The sequence below is a fragment of the Podarcis pityusensis genome (genome assembly GCF_964106645.2).
Source record: "Podarcis pityusensis genome assembly, chromosome: 15".
Taxonomy (NCBI): domain Eukaryota; kingdom Metazoa; phylum Chordata; class Lepidosauria; order Squamata; family Lacertidae; genus Podarcis; species Podarcis pityusensis.
In genome coordinates, this window is record NC_138040.1 from 44,298,121 (window position 1) to 44,312,553 (window position 14,433).

At 44.2% G+C, this 14,433-nt stretch overlaps 1 protein-coding gene across 4 annotated transcripts in view; it reads right to left on the bottom strand.

The window, feature by feature from the left end:
* The window catches only part of NSD3 (nuclear receptor binding SET domain protein 3), an 84,051-nt gene extending 73,883 nt beyond the window's left edge, over positions 1–10,168 (bottom strand). For all 4 annotated transcript variants that reach the window (XM_080982326.1, XM_080982325.1, XM_080982324.1 and 1 more), the window contains exon 1: positions 9,787–10,168. The gene's annotated coding sequence lies outside the window, so the exon portion shown is untranslated. The remainder of the gene's footprint in view (positions 1–9,786) is intronic.
* Positions 10,169–14,433: the final 4,265 nt, after the last annotated feature.

Here is a 14,433-nt window from a genome sequence, read left to right on the forward strand (position 1 = left end):
TCCGGGTCATGTGGCCAGTATGACTAAGCCACTTCTGGCGAACCAGAGAAGCGCACAGAAATGCCGTTTACTTTCCCGCCGGAGCGGTACCTATTTATCTACTTGACTTTGGCGTGCTTTCGAACTGCTAGGAGGACAGGATCTGGGACTGAGCAACAGGAGCTCACCCCGTCGTGGGAATTCGAACCGCTGACCTTCTGATCAGCAAGCCCTAGGCTCAGTGGTTTAGACCACAGCGCCACCCGCGTCCCTTATTCAAACGTTACTTATATCCCATTTTGGACTGTACACAAGGGAGAGAACAGAAGCATGCTGACAGCTCATGCACTCCCTCCCTTTCTATTCTCAATGGGGAGAGAGCAGAACATCCAACTTAGGAAGTCTTAATTATCTGAATGTACGTCAAAGTGCAAGTAGATAAATAGGTACTGCTCCGGCGGGAAGATAAACGGTGTTTCCGTGCACTGCTCTGGTTCACCAGAAGCAGCTTAGTCATGCTGGCCACATGGCCCGGAAGCTGTACACCGGCTCCCTCAGCCAATAAAGCGAGATGAGCGCCACAACCCCAGAGTCGGCCATGTCTGGACCTAAAGGTCGGGGGTCTCTTTACCCTTTACCTTTTTACATCTTCCTTATTCTGGGAGACCAAGCACTGTTAAAGAGTGCTTATCTGCCTGGAATCAGGGAAGATTCTACATTGCAATAACCACAGGACCTTTTTGTTCAGGCAGCCATGTCTCCTGCAGTGAGAAAAACAGGTGCACTCAATAGGGAGCACAAGCCCGAGGCTCAGTCTTGCTCTCTCCCTAGTAAGAATCCAGGCTAGGAAGGTGGTATCTTTTGAACGACTACGTACAGAAAACGTTTAAAGACCTCCTCAGGCGGCATGCAGATGAAGATAGCAAAAGAAATCTAGGTTATTTTGAAGAACACTCCTTTAAATTTGACACACATTGTGATGGTTTTATGAACAAACTGTTCAGCTGAACTACTTGCTGGCAAATTTGGCCCTCCGTATCAACAACCAGCTTGCATTAGCACTCTACACTCCAGATCCAAGAATAAGCTTTTACAGTACTGTATTGCTGATCCCAGGCCAATGGGACATACAGCACAGAATAAGCATAATGGCTCTCCCTCCTCTCCCCGCAAAAAACATTTTAAATACACACAATATATCCACCATCCCAATGCTTCCTTCCTAGCTGGTGTTCTGAATTCAACAATATACCAAGTCCTATACGTTTTGCACTCAGACTTATTATGACAGTTGAGAAAATGAACCCCAAAATGCAACTATGCACACAGCTTATAACTTCATGTTTGATCAGCAATGCCTGTTTTATACGTTTGAATAAACAAACAATTACTTTGCTATTTTGCTAAGTACAAAACATTTCTAAAGGGACACAAGTTTTTAAAGTGGCAAATTTAGGAAACTTGACTTCACTTTCTTAAAATCTGGTCTACAGTACAGTGGTACCTCAGGTTACATATGATTCAGGTTACAGACTCCGCTAACCCAGAAATAGTGCTTCAGGTTAAGAACTTTGCTTCAGGATGAGAACAGAAATCGTGCTCCGGCGGCGAGGCAGCAGCAGGAGGACCCATTAGCTAAAGTGGTGCTTCAGGTTAAGAACAATTTCAGGTTAAGTACAGACCTCCGGAACGAATTAAGTACTTAACCTGAGGAACCACAGTATGAACATTCTTTCTCTTCCATCATCTTGCAATTTAACATACAGTATTCCATTTACTAATGACACAAATTCAAAAATATAAATCCAGCACAGTTGGGATCAGGGAAAGTACAGAATGAAAAAACACAGATGCACTCTCTCTCTCTCTCTCTCTCTCTCACACACACAACTTTTTGAAAATGGGAAAATTGCTCAAAACAGAGAGCAACAGCTATGGCAAATTACATCTACAACTAAAATGAAAGTCATTCTGGGAACCTGGTTGTAAGGGTGACATAAATACTAAAAGGAAGGAAGAAGCAGCTCAAGATTCTTAAGACAGATCCCTGGTTTGAAGGCCACAGGAGTTCAGGCTTTTGTTGGTTTTACTGTCATTTATAGTCTTGGAAATGGCTTCAATTCTTGATTTAAATCCTAGTAAAGAGCAAACCTTTAAGAATGGAATGTAAGGAACTGGGTTATTCAATTCCATGCCCCTGAGAATCCTAGCATACATAATTGGCACCATTTAAGAGTCAAAGAGAGAAATAATGCCTCCCCCATTTTCAGAACTGCTCTACAATAGAGAAAAGTTGGAGGAGGGAAAGGAGCTGCTGTGCTTAGAAAGGAGAAGCCACAGCTGCTGACAACTTGGTTTTCCTCTGCAAAAGCAGTTTTGGCAGAGCAGCGGCAGGGGGGAGTTGTACTGCTATCTCCCTGACATTCCTGTTCGTAGAACAAAGGAAGAGAGGAGGGAACTTTTTATCACAATCTACAGCAGACACTCAACATCCTGGCCTGTTTGTCCACCCTTAAAAGTCATCCCTCCAGCATTCAAAGAGTTCTCTTTCCAGGATACTTTCTGCAGGTTGAGATGTGAAATAGCCGACCAAACACATGCCCAATATAAAAAATCAGCAGTACAGTGGTGCCTTGGGTTAAGTACTTAATTCATTCCGGAGGTCTGTTCTTAACCTGAAACTGTTCTTAACCTGAAGCACCACTTTAGCTAATGGGGCCTCCTGCTGCCGCTGCACCGCCGGAGCACGATTTCTGTTCTCATCCTGAAGCAAAGTTCTTAACCCGGGGTAATATTTCTGGGTTAGCGTAGTCTGTAACCTGAAGCGTATGTAACCTGAAGCGTATGTAACCTGAGGTACCACTGTAGTTCAGTGACAAGTGTAAAACCTCAAAAGGATAAAAAGCATAATCTTGTTTACCTCAATCACTGGCTGCTCCACACTGACAGTAAACTGCAGAGAAGTGTGTCACAAGTGCTTGAGTTGACTGTAGATAATAATACTTTAACACCACACTGTGCTGGTCCTAAATGTTAAAGTGATCTCTGGTGTATATTAAAATTACTTTTTAGAAATGTGATGGGTTTTGCTACAAGGCAAGGAAAAGAACTACATATTGCAATCAGGGTAGCTGAGCATTTCCTGATATGCCTGGCTTCCAGAGTAACACACTTTCTTGCTCCGACAACTAATCATTTATTTTTATTTTTGCTTTATGCAGAAGACATTACAATGCAGTGCAGCTGCATTGATAAACACTCAGCTAAAATCAAAATTCCACGAATTTCCAACAAGTAATTTTACCAAAGTTCATTGGGGATGTTAGGAGTGGGTGGATGCTAGCATCATACACACAGGATCCTCTCCAGAAGCCCTCCTTCCCCAAGAGGTGAGAAGAGATGGCTCATCTGTCACAGAGCTCAATGCCTTTGGTGCTGGATGGAGAGTTTTTATTCACCCAGGCCTTTTAGATGTTGGGTTTTATGAAATTTTTAAATATGGCTTATTGATCATTGTTCTGCTACTGTTATAGGATGCATTTTCTGTATCTATTACTTTTTTAGTATTTCAGCTGCATTAGCAACTCAGAAATCACCTGAAAAGCAAGATATTAATGCTCTAAAGTAATTAAATAAACATTATTACAAAATACAGTGGTACCTCTAGATGCGAACGGGATCCATTCCGGAGCCCCGTTTGCATCTAGAAGTAAATGTAACCAGTGATGGCACGTCTGCGCATGCACACATTGGTTTTCATCGCTTCTGTGCATGCACGTGACGTCATTTTGAGCATCTGTGCATGCGGCAAAACCCGGAAGTAACGCGCTCCGTTACTTCCGGGTTGCTGCGGAGCGCAACTCGAACGCGCTCATCCCGAAGCACATTCAACCTGAGGTATGACTGTATAGCAATAAGCAAACTTCATGACAACTATAACCAACATGAAAACTTTAAGCACATTTTTACATTATTGGTATTTATTAATTTGTATCCCACTCTTCCTTTCAAGGCAGCAAACATCAAAATGTTACATTTTATATTTAATGTTCCTGAAAAAGAACATGATGCAATACCCAAGGAACAGGCTGCAAAAGGCAGAGTCAACAAATGGTCAAACTAGGACAAAGAGTCTGACCCCCTGCAACACCATTATATTGCATTAACTCCAGCATCCCATTTTGTGATGGTAGGCAAATAGCCAGCATTTCACTGATGGAACATAACCCTTTCATTAGTAATGAGACACGGTTAGACTGAGAGACACAGAATATCAGAAAGTCAGCACAAAGCTTTACATCCTCCTTCATCAATACAGTTGTACTTTGGATGCCGAATGCCTTGCAACTTGAACGTGGGAATTTAGAATTGCTTAAATTTGATCATGTGCACTGTTCTGAGTAGAGGCACTGCAACCTTCTGGGGGTCACATGGCAGTGGTGGGTAGCCCAAGGGACATGACATGTAGCTTTGTACTGGAAGCTACAGCCCAGTCATTCAGAAGTCAAGCTATTTCTACATGTGCGTGCCTCCATCCAGGCAAGCAAAAGGCATTATTACAGTTCAGTGACACACTGCATCTAGAAGGGGAGGCGTGGAGCAGGGCCAGTGAGAAATGTGAGCTTGAGAAGGGGTGTGGCCTGAAAAGAAAAGGACCAGACAGGCAGAACTATAAGGCTGAAGTGGACCGCTGGATCTGAGACAGTAAAGCTTTTCTGTGTTTGCCCTACTCTCTGAACTAGAGAGTTCAACACGGCAACCTCCCTGCACACTTTCCATCAGCAGATGAAACACTGCCTGGGTACTGGTCAGCTTATTTATTTTACTCTGATTATGACACTGCTGTTTATGGCTTTTGTGGCATTCTGTTTTTATGGTATCATATTACAGACTTTTTTCCACATCTTTTAAGAGTATGAGAGAGAGCAGCTACTAAATTATATACAAATAATTATATATACACTACAATAATTAGCAACACTACCACCAGAGGAGTGGACTGGACAACATAATCTGCAATCTTAACCCCACTGAATTCCACAGAACTTAATTCTGAGCAGACATGGTTAGGATTCCATTAGTAGGCTTCAACAGTAAATCAATGACACCCTCTTTCAAAAGAGGTGTGTCTGGGCTAAGGTGTCAGCTGTCTAACACTATCAAACTTGCATACAAGCAGCCATACAGAGAAGAAAATCAAGGCCTTCATGCTGCCTACCATTTTTATATGTATGTATATAGTCTTTCAAGTATACAAAATCTTCCATTTGCAAAATAAAATAAAAATTTTGCCTTCTTTGTGTAACAAGAAACACAGGATGCTATTTTCACTAGATCAAGTAGGTTTTCAAAATAAGCTCAGTTCGAGTATTTTAAAGCCTAGCTGGTCCAACAAAGGCATCATCTCATGGGTCTGGGGTTTCTCATTCCCACATAAATTGCCAACACTCTGGTTGTTTTGTATATTTATATTATAGAAAGCATAGTCTAAACAGTTTTATGAAGAGCAAAGCAGTTCATCAACCTAGCCATCATACAAAATGTTATGAGTCATTTCCAACTTTACATACACATAGCGCTGAAGTAAAAAAAGTAATCAATTTAAAGTGAAAAATAATTATTCCTAGAAAGCATTTTGTTACAAACTTCCCCTCTGCCAACGTACTTGTCCTCTCTACTGGAGCCAAACATTACTACTTTAACCGATTCAATAGCACCTGGTGTCATCCACTGATCATCTTTTACTAAGACTTGCTTAGAGAAAATAGTAACAAGAAAGAACAGCACTAGAGTGGCAGACATTGCCTAGTGTTACACAGAACATGGTGCAGTTATGAAAATGTTAATGAAATATTGTTATTCTGCATATAACTGCAGCATTGCAGCCAATCATAGTAATAAATTATATCTTGCCCCCAGAGTATTAGAGTTTTTAAGGGCAAAAACAGGAACACTGAGAAGCAGATGTGTAAAAATGAAGCAAGCATATCAAAATATGATACTTTGATTTTAAAACAAACCGACACAGGATTTATCCAAACATGCAAAGATTGTGGCTGATTGACAAGACATTCACATTTATACTTCCGTCCAATCAACAAAGAAAAACAAAATGAACAAACTACAAATATTAGCGATACAATCAGAATATGGAGCCTCTCTCCACTGCAGAAAAAACCCTCGGATGCTATCAATTCAAAAAAAATTATCAAAGCATCACACAAATATACCTGCTTCCCACTAATCAGATACCTGAACAGCAATTTGTCTCACATCTCTGTTGTCTGCTGTACATGAAATACAAACAACAGCATCTGCACAGTTCAATGGCAGTTAAAATAAAGGAACACTTAGCTATCTGTACAGGAATAGAGTCAAGAAAAAGCATTAAGAAAAATGTAGGAGGAAATTCCCTTCGTGTATAATATTTAAAACACAATCAGTAAGTAAGTTTCATCTTGCTGTTCACAAACAAGTGTGCCTTTTGTCGACAGCCTTGGCAATGTCATTTCCTTGTTTACTTAAAGAAATTGCTGAAGACGGTTCAGCCTTCTGCCATTTACAACAGAGACAGCCCCTCTACCTATTTAATTCTTCATGAAAATGGAGAGAAAAATGTCTGTATAATCCCGCTGCAGATTTGTATTGAAAAGGGTTAATTTCTGCACCACAGTCCCCTAGCAGTACTGGCTGCAGAAAGGAATGAGAAGGAGGAAAGATGTTCCTTTCTCAGCCTGCTTATGATAAATTTCAGAATGGTATGATTTTAAGATAGAGAATAAGGAGCAAGGAGAAGGATCTTAAAGATCATTTGATAACCCCAAGCAAGTCTTGTTTCTTTTGGGGAGTAGGGGGTCTAAAGAGATTTACACTGCAGTATATGGAAGCAAACATGGCTGCCTCTGCCCCTTTAAATCCAAATGGCCCTACTCCATCACATTAAACTATTATCTGATCTATCCTCAATTATTCCTCAACCCTTCTTTGAAAAACAAAGAGGGTGCCTCTCCCTTTAGCAACAAGAGATCACTTTCTAGAACTCTAGGTTCAAGCCTTGATAGGGCATTCATGCTAATTTATACGTGTAGGCAGGCACTGTATATACATACACAAAAGGTTGTGTTATTAACAGCCCCAGATTAGACTTCTCCAACTCCAAGGCCAATTCCAACACTACCCCATGACTATTTATGGCTTTCTAGTTAGAATGTCATGCAAAACAGCAACCCCATGGCAAGCGACATAACCAATTCCACATCCACAGTCCATATTCTCACACTTATATATGACACTACATTAAGGCCATCTCGCCATACTCCAGCACAGTTATTCTATTATTGTACTGGTCACAACACACAACCCATAGCAACACTTTGTGTATAAATTATTTCATAATGTATTTTCCTATATTGTTTCTCATATCCTTTAAGCCAACAGTCTTGAAGAGTCTAACACTCCAAACCACCTAAAATGCCTCAGCAACTGTGTTTCCATTGTCATGTTGACAACATCCACCACAACTATAGGACTATAGTTGAGGTTATAGGACTATAACCTCCTTGCATACCAGCTGACTTTATTATTTATCACCAAATCATCAATCCCATTTTATTTATTAAATTTGTACATCTCCCTTCATCTGCAGATCTCAGATGAAGTACAAAATACATGATAAAAACAACCATAACCCCACCTCCCACAAACAAATTTAAAAGGCATATACAGTGGTACCTCGGGTTACATACGCTTCAGGTTACAGACTCGGCTAACCCAGAAATATTACCTCGGGTTAAGAACTTTGCTTCAGGATGAGAACAGAAATCGCGTGGCAGCAGCAGGAGGCCCCATTAGCTAACGTGGTGCTTCAGGTTAATAACAGTTTCAGGTTAAGTACGGACCTCCGGAACGAATTAAGTACTTAACCTGAGGTACCACTGTACTGTAAGATGTTAATCAGTCAAAGGACTGATTGAAGAGGAACATTTTTGTCTGGAACCTAAAGGTGTATAATCATAATGCCTCAACCCGCCTCCAGCCTTCGTCCCAATTCTGGCATCCTCACAATCCCATTGCTCTATGCGAGATCTAGCCTCCAGTCATCATCCCACTTCCACTCCATCTGTTTCAGAGTCCTATAGCACCCATACATCCTCACATTCCTAGGTCTCCCCAAACCCCCATTCCCCCAGAATATATATGCTGCCCATACCTCCCCTCTGCACTATCTACCACATACAGTGGCACCTCGGTTTAAGAACAGCCCTGTTTACAAACGATTCAGTTTACGAACTCCGCAAAACTGGAAGTAGTGTCCTGGTTTGCGAACTTTACCTCAGTCTAAGAACGGAACCTCATTAGGGAAAGTGCACCTCAGTTTAAGAACAGTTTCGGTTTAAGAACGGCCTTCTGGAACGGATTAAGTTCGTAAACCGAGGTGCTGCTGTGGAATAGTTTTTATGTATTTTAATAAAGTGTTTGATGTTTTGATGATACTTTGTTGGTGTACTTTCGCTACAAGTTCTTGGTGCTGCTACTGCTAAATGTCTACCAAACACACAAATACTATGGTACTCAGAGCCAAATCCACTATGAAAAGTCCTTACTTCCACATCTAATGACCCCCTGACTCTTTAGAGCTCTCCCTCAACTGGTGGTATATTAACCAATTCACTACTACTGTATACGTATCTCCTCAAGAGGCCCACTAAGCTCAACGGGGCTCACTCCAAGAGCTAAGGTCCAAATTTGGAAACTTACATACAGTACTTTAAATCTCTCTTTGCCATGAACTCATTATGTGGTCTTCAGCAACCCACTGTCTCTCAGATCAAATTCTGATATAATAATAGCTACAGGTTATTTGTCATGATTTTATATTGCCCTTTCTCCAAAGAATTCAGGGCAGCACACATAGTGTTAGGCTAAGAAATATTGAATGGCTCACAAAGTGAGTTTAACAGCTGAATGATGATTTGAACCCACTGATCCTAATGCACACCACATTTCAGATTACAGTGGTACCTCGGGTTAAGAACTTAATTTGTTCTGGAGGTCCATTCTTAACCTGAAGCACCACTTTAGCTAATGGGGCCTCCCGCTGCCGCCGCCGATGCGCGTGATTTCTGTTCTCATCCTGAAGCAAAGGTCTTAACCTTAAGTACGACTTCTGGGTTAGTGAGGTCTGTAACCTGAAGTGTCTGTAACCTGAAGCGTCTGTAACCTGAAGTACCACTGTACTGAGGGCTACTTTGGATTACAGATATACCCTAAAGCACTGGTGGGGGGGGGGCCTTGAAAATGCCCACTTGTGCTTGTCTGTGCCAAGTAAGGTTTGCTTCTTGGAAACTGGGAAGGGAAAGCTTTTGCTTCCTGCGCTGGGTTCCCACCTCATCTCTCCTTAGGTCCCCAAACTGCTACATAAATATGTCTGTCCAAGCCAATACCAAAGGGAGGGAGGCCACCCATGCAGGAGCAAAGGAGGAAGACCAGGTGGGGATGACTCTGGCTCTCGGGGTCGTGGGTTTGAGCCCCGCATCGGGCAAAAGATTCCTGCATTGCAGCGGGTTGGACTAGATGACCCTCGCGCCCCTTCCCACTCTACCGTTCTACCATGAGAAGCCTAACACCCTTCAGCGCACGTTTTCATCAAGGGTCCTGTAGATGAAAAACGAAAGGAAAAATGGAGGGCCCTAGGGCTCTCCAAAAGGCAAATATTGGACACGGAGGATTGCTGAGGACTAGCAACTTGGGGAGGCTCGTTCGCAAGGCGACGTCTCCGCCCCCTGCCCCCCCTCCGTGGCGCCTCACCGTCAGTCTGTTCCATTCTAACTTCCCCGCCGTATCGGACCGATCGCCGCCGGGACGCGTAACGGAGGAAGCGCGGCGGAAAGGGCCTCGCCGGGCCGGGCTCGGCAAAGGGGGCGGGCCAGGCCCTGCCGTAGGCCGCGCTCGATCCCCGGCCTCAATTGACGCGGCGCTCCCGCCGCCGCCTCCTCTGCCTCTGCCGCCGCCTCCTCCTCCTTCTCCTCCGTCGCGGGCGGCGCAGGAGCCTCCTCGGGGGCTGCGGGCGAGGAGTCCGGGGAAGAGAGGGGGCGCTGCCGCTCCGCGCTCGCTCGCTCGCTCGCTCGCTCTCAGGCCCCGGCCTCGGCCCTGCCCGCCGCCGCCTTCGCCGCCGCCGCCGCCTTCTTTCTTCTCGCGCAGCACAAAGCTCCCTCAGAGGCAGCGCCGGAAGAAAGCGGCGCCTCATTGGCTGCCCGCGCTGCGCCAGGCGCCGGGCATGCTGGGAGTTGCAGTTTCCCGCCTGGACGGGTCGGGCGGAGGGCGCGCGCTTGTCCCGGGGCAGCGGCGGCGGCGGCGGCGGCGCTCCAGTTCCCTCCAGCCCAGCAGGCAGGGCGCTGCCTTGGGGGACGGGGAAGCCGCGGCTCTGACGGGGTCCCGCAGGGACAGCCCGGCTGGCAGGAGGGGTTGGGGCTCCCCTGTGAGGCCTCCAGGTGCCCCGGGCGCGCGCGCAATACTCTTCCACTAGGGAAGGCGGAGAGCCGCTCTTGGCGCTCGGGGAAGAGGCCCAGCCGTGGCATGGACACTTCTGCACCAACATGCAGGCCCGACTTGTGGGTTTTAATTCACATATTCATTGGAATGGCTAGACTGGGCTTCCCCTCAGTTCTACAGAATGCCGACTTAAAAACAAATAAGCATAATCTGTCACCTCTCTTCAAGTCTTGTTTGGACAAGAATGAGCAGACTTGTGATTTCAGGACTCTGGAAACTGGGCAGAGAAATTTAAATGACATAGATGAGATTAGAAAGAAGGCTAATATAATAAAGAATTGCTATGTACATACAGCCATGTCTGTAACTTGAGGCATACTTGTTGGGTGGGTGGGCATGTAAACCATACAGCCCAACCTCCTGCTGAGGGCAGAACATCCAAACCTAGAGCAGACCCAACAGATGGTTGGCCAGCTCCTACTAAGTAATGTTAGAGTCTGGGGATCAGGCCAAAGACACAACTCGTCCATCATCTTGTGGCCAAGCTAGTGCCTAATGGCAAGCCTCAAAGCGGGACTTGCGCACAACAGTCTTTGCCTTCTCCCGGTGGGTGTTTCCCAGCAACTGGCATTCCGAGGCGTCATTAGAGGTGGAACAAAGACATAAGGCTAGTAAGCCATCCATAGTCTTATCCTTCATGAATTTGTCTAATTCTCTTTTAAAGCCACCCAAGTGTTGGTGGCTTGACCTCCACTGAGGGAGTCTTCCACATCCCTGGGTAACGGATTCCATTATCAAACTGCTCTTACTGTCTAAAGGTTTCACCTAATGTTTTGCTAAAATAGTATATCATCGTATAACTTAATCCCATTTGGTTTAGTCCTTCCCATCCTGAGGCAGCAATAAAACTGCTAGCAATTTGCAAAGCTAAGCCGTGTCTGGTATGGTTTCAGATTGGATAGGGACCTTAAATGGGTTGAGGTTCCTGCACTGCAGGGCGATAGGACCCTTGGGGTTTTTTCCAACTCTATGATTCTAGGAAAAAAGCCTTTGCCTGCCTCTATATAGCAGCCCTTCAGATTCTGGAGTAGTGCTCTGATGCCTCCCCTCAGTCATCTCTTCTCCATCAACCTTTCCTCAGGATTTATTTTCTGTACCAATGGCCATCTTCATGGCCTTCCTCTGAACCTGCTCTAATCCATCTACATCCTCAAAATGCAAGTCCAGAAACTGGGCACAGTCCACTGGATGTATTCAGAATAGTGCTGAATGATGTGGAAGTAGGCCTTCTCATTCGCATTCTCTCTAGCCACTTTACACTTCTAACTTCATGTTCAACTTGTGGCTGACTACAGTCCCAAGCTCATTTTCACATGTGTTACTGCCATATCAGATCTTCCCCATCTTATACATCTGGTTCATGTGCCTAAATAGATAACTTTGCATTTTCATTCTGCTGAATATCATTTTATTAATTTTTATTCCTGTCTCCTGAGATGTTAGCAATACCTCCTGGTTTTGTGTCATTTCCAAAGTGATAAGTGTTCCCTCTATCCTTTAATCTAAGTCATTGATAAAACTTTGCCTGTTCTTTAAGTATGCTGCTGATCAAAATATCAGGGGGGACTTTACCCCATGCTTTGCTGAAGTCCAAATAAAGTATGTCCACAGCATTCCCACTATTGACTACGCTAGTAACCCAATTTTTAAAAAATCTATAAAGTTAGTTTGGCAGGGTTTGTTTTTGACAGTCCACGCTGGCCCTGACTAATCACTGCATAGTTATTTACAGTACTTGAAAAAATTACCTTGATCTTCAGTCCCCAAAAGACTCCCAGAATAGCTTACAGACCAACAGACATAATAGAGTTCCTGCCCTCAGACTTACAATCTAAAAGGACACAATCTAAAATGACACAAAAGGAAAATTGATTGTGAGGGTGGAGGAAATAAGTAACTTGTGCACTCCATATCAATTCTAGTACCTTTCCCAGTCAGACTGATTCTGTGGTTTTCTCAAACTTTCTTACCTAAACCCACTTTTTAATATAGAAGATTAGGACAACATTTGCCAGTCTCCAGCCCATCTGGCTCAACAGCGTCTAGATTATTTAGCAGTAGTTTTCAGACAGAATACATTTGCGGTCCTACCTAGAAACATCCAGGATTGAACCTGGAATTGTCTGCATGCAAAGCACATGTTCCACTCCTGAGCTACAGCCCGTCCCTTACAAAGGTAAATTTGTCTGATGATTTCTCAGCCCCCTCTTCCACCAAAAGACTTTAAGAGGTAAAAATGTTGCACTAAACTTTTTATTTTATTTTTAAAAAATACTTCTATACTGCCTTTTACTCCACAGAGTATCAAAGCATAGATTGTAAAACATATCTGGAAAATATTCATAAGAATTATAGTAGGGTGCTAAATTCTTGACATTAAAGGTCAGGAAATATCTGAGCATGCCATAAGCAACTGACAGTTGGTAGCGTGTATTTGACTGCAAAAAACAATCTGAAGTGTAATGCATAATGTAAATTATGACAGGTCTGGAGATTGGCCTTCCACTGCATGTGCTTTTAGTGGGGTTCAAAAGAGGTATTGTGGGAGAAATGACCATGTGGAATATGCATAGACTTGATAGGCTTCCCTTCTGGACAGAGTAGGCTGGGGTAGAGACTTGAGGGCCAAATGCAGCCCCCCAAACTTCTCTATCTGACCCTCAGGACTCTCCCCATACCAGAAGCCCTCCCCAGGCCTCACCTCTCACTGGTACCTGGGCTGCCACTCCTGGAATATTTCTGGCTGGCTGGAAGGCATCCTTGACCTCTGGTGACGATGCCTCTTGCTTGCCTTGCCTTGATAGGGAGGCAGGAGTGAGTGTGCAATAGAAGCAAAGATAAAGCATATATTCAAAAGGTTGTCCAGAAGGCTGAAAAGGGTTCCCCAGGCCTGCATTGGAGTCTGAAAGAGGAGAAAGTGGTCTGGAGTTGGAGGGAGTTGCAGCCTTAAGGATTCAGAGGGTGACTGGTGGACTGCTAGGCTGCCACAACCTATAAAGGGAGATGGAAGCCATGAAGAAGAAAAACCTGGCTGTTTGTTCAAATCAGCTTTCAGAGGCCCTCCTCCTGCACCCATGAGAATGGATACTTGGGTTGGAAACCACAAGTGATAGGGCCTTCTCAGTGGTGGCTCCATGGTTATGGAATTCCCTTTCATACAGAACCTGGAAAGTCCCTTCATATATTCTAATTTGCCTTTCTTAAACAATGTTATTTCTGTCAAAGATTCCTGAGACTTGATGCTTCCTTACTATTCTGGAGTCTTCAGTTTTCAACTGTACACACATCTCTCTCAGATGGATTTCCCCCAGTTATACACTGCTTTGTAAGGCAGATTATAAAATGCTTTCGATAAACAAAGCTAGGGAACAGGTTGTGTTCTTTCTTTTGGAGGCTTTGGCTACATCTGATGCTTCTTGATTTGGAGGGAGGTACAGGTAGACAGAAGCACGAAGGGCAGGGCCGGGGGCTTTAAATTGCTTCAGTGTGTTAGCATGTCTTTACTCATTACAAGATGAAGTGGTCACAGCCTGGGTAGGAGTGATGTAGCCAAGAAATTCTACAGACTCATTTTGTAATATACAGAAGGCAGTTCCAGATTCCGGTGAATCAATTTGCATTACAGCATCTTGTTGAGTTCCTAGCTCTACCTGTTGGATGGTTGCCATCTGGGCAGGAGACTGAAACTGTAGGTGGGGTGTCATTCTGAATGCTCACAGACATGTACACAGATCCCTGCATGTAGACAACTAGCACATCACGCCGAAAGTTTGCATATCATGCTCTCCCCGCAGTGGAGACTTTTATGTCAGGGGTTGCAATAATGCAGGAAAGAACTGTGTTGCTGCGGTTAACATGTCCCCGAGCATAGCATGAGAAGGGGGTTCTTCATTACCGGGAATG